This window comes from Engystomops pustulosus, chromosome 4, assembly GCF_040894005.1.
Source record: "Engystomops pustulosus chromosome 4, aEngPut4.maternal, whole genome shotgun sequence".
Classification (NCBI taxonomy): Eukaryota; Metazoa; Chordata; class Amphibia; order Anura; family Leptodactylidae; genus Engystomops; species Engystomops pustulosus.
In genome coordinates, this window is record NC_092414.1 from 116,996,289 (window position 1) to 117,004,378 (window position 8,090).

An 8,090-nucleotide genomic window follows, 5' to 3' on the forward strand; every position below is an offset into this window, starting at 1 on the left:
GACATTGCGCAGGATCTAACATTTAGAAATGTGTCGCAAGACACACACAAGCACCGGGAAGAAGCCAGTGAACTCCGCCGGACCGCGGCGCAGAAGTGACGGATGCAGGAACTCTGGCGCACGAGCTTAGTGAATCGCGCCGGACCCGAATCCTCGTCAGATAACCCACCGCTGGATTGCTACAGCACCAGGTAAGTAAATCTGCCCCAAAGTGTCAAATATTGTTGGCAGACTCAAAATGTAATCTACACAGAGCTGAAATCATTTAGCTCTAAAAAACCTAGATCGGAACTTTTGTCTACCTATAGAAAACCTGTATGTACAGATAGGAATTTTCAGACTAAACCTACCTTTGTCACCACTTACAGCATGGAAACCAACAAGATACAAAATTGAATTAACAAATATTTACCCATGATGTTCCAGGATGATGATTTAAGCATCATTTTGTCAGAGGGCTGTAACTTTTCTACTAGAAGAGCCCCTACTTTGTCCAATGTGCTATCCCCTAGTACAGTTAAAATCACTACTGTAGAGCTACTCCTTCAGCCACCTGGCTAACCCTTAAGGGAGTGAGGGCAAAGCTTTTATAGTTAGAGTGCCCAAACTACAACCAAAACCCACTTATTTATTGCAAAGGGCCAAGCAGTAAAGTATTGCTTCCTTCTCTGTCATAGCTTTCAACCGCATTAGTATCCTAAGAACACAAATACTATAGAAAGAATGAGGACAAATTCAGGTTTCGCTGAACAGGAAGAATTGTGAGGGTGCGTTCAGACGTTGCAGTTAAAACTGCATCGCAATCAGCTTTGAGGTGGTTTTAGGTGCAGTTTTGTCAATTGAACAGGTGAAAGACATGAACTGAACGAGTGAATTTGATTTTGAAGGGGAAAACTGCTCCACAAATGTCATTCACTCATTCAGTTCATGTCTTTCACCTGTTCAATTGACAAAACTGCACCTAAAACCACCTCAAAGCTGATTGCGATGCAGTTTTAACTGCAACGTGTGAACGCACCCTCAGAGCTGAAGCTACAATGATAATGCAAATCTGCCCACCTCTTCCAATTCCTCCTGTAGTCTACGGCAGCGCTATTGCTTCAAGATAACACTGAGCACGGCAAGTCCTGGGCTGTCTGGGAATCTATGAAGATACCTTTTGTCCTCTTTAGTGATGGCCTGGGTGCCCACAGAGCACCTGTGGCACCCGTGCCATAGGTTCGCCACCACTGCCTTAAGGGCTTTTTTCAATGCAGGTGGTTTTTCAAACCTTGCTGGTTTTTCCTTTAGTGGTATTGAAAGGGTTCAACCAACCATGAGGGAAGGTAACCTAAGAAGAAAGCTGCTTAACAGAGAAACCTATTGGATTCTCATCAAAGATTGCATTTCCCTTAAAGGTCTGAATGTTAGAAATGATTTGATCTTAAATTACTAACGAATATTTGTTTTTTAATCATTTTTGTGTATTTTTTGTGGTTTTGTATACTATGCTATTGGAGCAGACTGATTGCCTAGCACCTGCGGGGTAGCTTTCTATTTCCGGGTTGTTTGGTTTATGAACCTGCGTCTAACTCATTGTGATATCTATGACTAAGGACCTGATGGTCTGAAACACGTCAGATGTAGATGTGTACGGCATCCTAACCCTTGCATCTGCATACTGTCTGTATTGTACCTATTTTTGGATGAATAAAACTGCACAACGATTTTAACAGATTTTGTGAGTGCCAATCAACTTCTTTTATTCTTTTTGCCTATCTATGGGAGTGAAGACATACTTTTGGATTGTGCACCTGGTGGTGAACGAAACTGATCCATTCTTTGCTTATTAGCTACCAATCCTGAATGACCCTGTGGACTACTTAATCAATGGGAGGTTCCGAAACCTGAGCCAAATAGTAAATATATAAAACATTGTGATATGCAGTTAATAGTGTTCACTTAAGGGGGCTGCTGGACAAACTGGGGTGTTCTATATTTCTCCCACCTCCAGGGAATCAGGAAATAGTTTCTGTTATTTTTCTCCCTTTTTATTTTATAAATGTTTTGCTGTGTTGTGTGGCATTTTATTTTGTAATTGTTTTATTTATTTTTTAAGTAATGAACACCTTTTGTAATTAAAGCTTTTGGTTTAATTTTGGTCCCTGTATGCTCTGCGAACTCATAGACTTGTAAAGTGTGGTTAGCTGTGTGACTGCTAGAGTGCTGAGCGTGCATGTCTAGTGGTGTGACAAGGTGACTGCTTGAGAAGCAAGAGTACATGTATAGTGGGATACTTATTAGTCCCGGTATAAATGCAATAAGTGGTGGCAGCGGGTCTGGTTCTGGAGCAGTATGAGGTGTGATTTATGGTTAATTTGTGACCTGAATGAAAGGTGAGCGCAAGTTTGAGTAGGCTAAATTCACCAGTACAGTCACACCCCAAGTCATGTGACGAGGCATCAGCGTCCTCACTTTGACAGATGCGTTTAAAACATGAAGAAAATGGCACGTGGGAAACCACCAAGAGCATGGAGATACATAATTTATGTTGAAACATTCCGGTTGCAATTCTTTATTCATTACATAACTCAATTCATTAAGAAAAATGACATCATATTAAATTAATATCCCACGGAGGTCGAGATTTGGAATAGTCCTCAAAATAAAAATGGAATATCAAATTTCAGGCTGATCCTTCTTCAGTGGGAATGCCTCAAGACAAAGAAATGAGGCTTAGTAAGGGTGATGCCACACATCCCGTTTTTGGACCGTTTTAAAACATGCGTTTTCAGTCCATTTAAAAACGCATCCAGTGTTTTTACAACTGTTTACCATGCGTCTGGCTGCTTTGAACCTATTTATCTTAATAGATAAATAGGTTCAAAGCAGCCAGGCACATGGTAAAATGGATGTGTTTCTAAACGGACTGAAAACAAATGTTTTAAAACGGTCCAAAAATGTCCTGTGTGGCATCACCCTTAATGTGTGGGGCCTGATAAGGCAATGGATGTTCTCATCACGGCGCCTTCCCACGATGTTTTGCATTGCATTTTTTGTTGCCTTTTTGACACATTTTGAAAAACGCTCCTGTTCCATTTAAATGCATGTGTTTGCAGTTCTCCTTTCTCTATGTTGCGTTTTTTGCCTTTTTGTTGCGTTTTTTAAAAGCACACAAACTTCTAAAAGCTTAGCATCCTGTTTTGTGAGGCGTTTTTACATTTGCGTTTTTCTGGGAAGCAGTTTCCCCTAAATTTTTAATCAAAGTCCCAACTTCAGAAGACAATTGCTTTCATCTGATTAGGACTATAAAACACATTTGTGGGGGCATGGCTTGCACATGGAAAGGTGAGGACATGCCGCGGCTGAGCTCCCGGGCCTGACTGCTCCCGTTACCTTCTATAATACAGTGAATCCCAAATTACTCACCATATGTCATAAGTCACACGAGTGATCGCGGCTCCATCCCTTTTTATTTTGCCTTGGCCAAGTCCTCTAGCAGCGCGGTGAGCAAATCCAGGATGGCAGCGGCCCAAGATTCCCAGGAGGGCGCACATGTGTCTCCACAACCTTATCCAACAGGCAATCAGCTCATAGCATGGACTGGGACATGCTAGCCCACCTGGAATCACTACCCACTAAAGCAGACCTAGGAGGGCTAGTGAGTCGCCTGGATGCTTCATATAAGAAGTAGGTTGACTCAGTGAAACAGGAGATGATACAGCTGGGGGATAGGATTGCAGATGCGGAGACGGGTCAGAATAATATATGGGACACTCAAGCGCAGGTGTCAGGAACCTTTGTGGCTGAGAAAGCCATAAGAGCCACATATTTTAAAATATAATTCTGCGAGAGCCGTACAATATGTTTAACCCCTTAACGACTTGGCCTTTTTTAGTTTTTTCACTTCCATTTTTCACTCACCAACTTCAAAAATCTATAACTTTTTTATTTTTCCACATAAAGAGCTGTGTTATGGCTTATTTTCTGCGTAACAAATTGCACTTCATAGTGACGGTATTTAATATTCCATGGCATGTACCGGGAAGCGGGAAAAAAATTCCAAATGCAGTGAAAATGGTGAAAAAACACATTTGCGACGTTTTCTTGTGGGCTTGGATTTTACAGCTTTCACTCTGCATCCCAAATGACATGTCTACTTTATTCTTTGGGTCGGTACGATCACGTGGATACCAAATTTGTATAGGTTTTATAATGTTTTCATACATTTAAAAAAATTAAAACCTCCTGTACAAAATATTTTTTTTTTATTTTGCCATCTTCTGGCGCCAATAACTTTTTCATACTTTGGTGTACGGAGCTGTGGGTGGTGTCATTTTTTGCGAATTTTGATGGCGTTTTCATTACTATAATTTTTAGGACTGTGCGACCTTTTGATCACTTTTTATTATTTTTTTTATATTTTTCAAAATGGCAAAAAAAATGCCATTTTCGACTTTGGACGCTATGTTCCATTACGGGGTTAAAAGCAGTAAAAAAAACTTTATTATATTTTGATAGATCAGGCATTTTCGGACGCGGCGATACCTAATGTGTTTATGATTTTTATTGTTTATTTATTTTTATATCAGTTCTAGGGAAAGGGGGGTGATTTGAATTTTTAGGTTTTTTTATTATAATTTTTTTTTTATTTTTACTTTTACTATTTTTCAGACTCCCTAGGGTACTCTAACCCTAGGTAGTCTGATTCATCCTATCATATACTGCCATACTACTGTATGGCAGTATATGTGGATTTTACTCCCCATGCATTACAATGTGCAATTAGCACATTGTAATGCATGGGTTAAAACGAAGTAGCCTCGGGTATTCGGAACACCCGAGGCTACCATGGCGACGGATCGCCGCTCCCCGTGACGTCATCGGGGAGTGGCAACCCACGACAAGATGGCGGCGCCCACGCGGCGCCATCTCTTTGAAGCCGCCGGCAGCATTGCCGGCGCCGATCGAGGTGAAAACACCCGCGATCGGTGCTAGCACCGATCGCGGGTGTTACCGGTAAGCCTTTGCTGAAATATGCAGCAAAGACTTACCGGCTATGGAGAGGGCTCGGCCCACGAGCCCTCTCCATGCACCGGGACCCGGCGTGCGCCGTACTAGTACGGCACGCGTCGGGAAGGGGTTAAAGGGCCACTGACAGAACAATGGCTCCAGCAGTCATTAGTACAGCAAGGAGTGTTCCTTTTTGCTGTACTAAGCCACAACTGGACCAAAACAATGGTAATTTGCTGTAAAATTCAGGATAGATAATTTACGTTGGAGCTTGAGATGCATGACATCTCATCCAGCACTCTGGCTCCTTCTTTTTAATGTGCATGACTGGAAGCTCGCATTCTTCCCACCTGATGATAATAGAGAGCCAGAAGAAAGAAGCCAGAGTGCTGGACAAGATATCATATATCGCAATCTCCAACGTAAATACCGTATATACTCGTGTATAACCCGAGTTTTTCAGCACAAAAAATGTGCTGAAAACCTCACTTCGGCTTATACACGAGTCAAGTAAAAAATTAAAAACTTAATACTCACCCTCCGGTGTCCGGATAGTTGGCGCGGGTCCCGATCTTCAGTGCGAGGCTCCCGATCCTCGGTGCGGTACCGATCCTCGGCGCGGCGGCTCCTCTTCTTTCTTCTGTAGCTGGCAGATCGCGTCCATGCGATCTGCCGGCGGGCGCACAATAAGATGCAGCGGTGTCGGCGCGGTACCAGACGGCGGCTCCTCTTCTTTCTTCTGTAGCTGGCAGATCGCGTCCATGCGATCTGCCGGCGGGCGCACACTATGATACCACAGAGTCGCGGCTGATGACGTCATCAGCCGCGACTCTGTGGTATCATAGTGCGCGCCCGCCGGCAGATCGCATGGACGCGATCTGCCAGCTACAGAAGAAAGAAGAGGAGCCGCCGTCTGGTACCGCGCCGACGATCGGGAGCCTCGTGCTGAAGATCGGGACCCTTGCCAACGATTGGCAGGGGGCAGGCTGTATACCTTATGGGGTCAGGCTGTATACCTTATGGGGGCAGGCTGTATACCTTATGGGGGCAGGCTGTATACCTTATGGGGGCAGGCTGTATACTTCATGGGGGCTGGCTGTATACTACATGGGGACTGGCTGTATACCTCATGGGGGCTGGCTGTATACTTCATGGGGGCTGGCTGTATACCTCATGGGGGCTGGCTGTATACTTCATGGGGGCAGGCTGTATACTTCATGGGGGCAGGCTGTATACCTTATGGGGACTGGCTGTATACAACATGGGGACTGGCTGTATACAACATGGGGGCTGGCTAGCTGTATACTACACCCTCGGCTTATACTTGACTCAATAGGTTTTCCCAGTTTTGGTGGTAAAATGAGGGGTTTCGGCTTATACTCGGGTCGGCTTATACTCGAGTATATACGGTAATCTATTTTTTATTTTACAGGGAGTTATCATTGTTTTGCTCCAGTAGTGGCTTAGTACACCAGCCACCGCAGAACCTCCCAATGCAAGCGCAAGTCACCACAGAACCTCCCAATACATGCGCCAGCCACCGCAGAACCTCCCAATGCAAGCGCAAGTCACCGCAGAACCTCCCATTTCCTGCGGCAGCCACCGCAGAGCCTCCCAAAGCATGCGCAAGTCACCGCAGAACTTCCCAATCTATGTGCTAGCCACCGCAGAACCTCCCAATACACATGCCAGCTACTACAGAACCTCCCAATACACGTGCCAGCCACCGCAGAACATTATAAAACACATTTATTAAAGTGTCTGTGCCAGTTTTCTGGTGACTTTGCACTGGATAGAACATCTTTGGAGCTTGTACATGTATTTATAATGTGTCTGCTAGGCCCCCGGTGGCAGCCAAGGTAGGGACATGGGGCAGGCAGGACCACGGGAAGGCAGGACCTCGGGATGGCAAGACCTCAGGATGGCAGGACCTCGGAAGGACGGCTGGCAGGACCTCGGAAGGACGGCTGGAAGGACCGCCACAGGATTGCAGGACCGCCACAGGATTGCAGGAACGCCATAGGATCGCAGGACCGCCACAGGATTGCAGGACCGTCACAGGATTGCAGGACCGCCACAGGATTGCAGGACGGCCACAGGAATACAGGACCGCCACAGGATTACAGGACCGCCACAGGATTCAGGAACAAGGTAATCACCACAGGAACACGGGAATCACAGAATACACGGAGGCGTCTGGAAACGCTCAAGAACACAGAGGGCTTTCTCTTCAGTAACAGGACATGAAGATCTGGCCAGGGATGCTGGGAGTCGCCAGGCTTTATAGCCGAGCCGGGAATGCCACAGCCAATAAGGAGGACGCTGGTCCCTTAAGGCTGGGAGAAGTCTGCTCGCGCCCCCCCCCCCCCCCTAGTGGTGGGAGCGTGCAACTGCAGGGAAGAAGCATGCGGCCTATGCACTGGGAGCCAGAGTACAGGCCGGAGCCAGGAGAGGTAGGTGAGGGCAGGGGGACCGGGGCAGCAGGCACGGTTGCACCCGCGATCCGTACTGAGGATCGCGGGTGTAACCGTGACATTACTGCTTAGTCGTACCGTGCTCCTTACTTATTACTGACGTGCACCACAATTTTGTCTTGGCTCCTAGCTATTACGTATCTCAGCTGCTACAAAACCTCACATTAATGTAGAAATCCAGTGGTGGGGGAAGATATGTGGGGATGATGTAGAGGGGTCTGTATGTGTTTTAGGGACACTCAGGGGCTTCATAGCTGCACACAGGACACACAGACACATTAAGGCAGATTCCCGGCTGCTGACTCCTTCATCTTCTCCGATTCCCTTCTGCTCTGTATGAGGCCAAGTCTCCCGCGCTGCTGACATCCAGCGCTGGGATTGGCTGCATTATACTGGGAAGCTCAAAATTCCAGCAGCTGCTACCCAGCCAGCTGCGCAAAGAATGGAATCATCTTGCATCCGCTGCACATACATAACTCATATCCTGGCAGACCCAAGAGGTAGGACTCATCGGGAGGTGAGTACTAATCATCTAAAAATGAGTCAATCTTTTGGTAGATGTCTGTTTGTTACAAAGTTTGTTACTGTCCATTAAATTTAGATGTATTTGTCTAAATGTCTCTC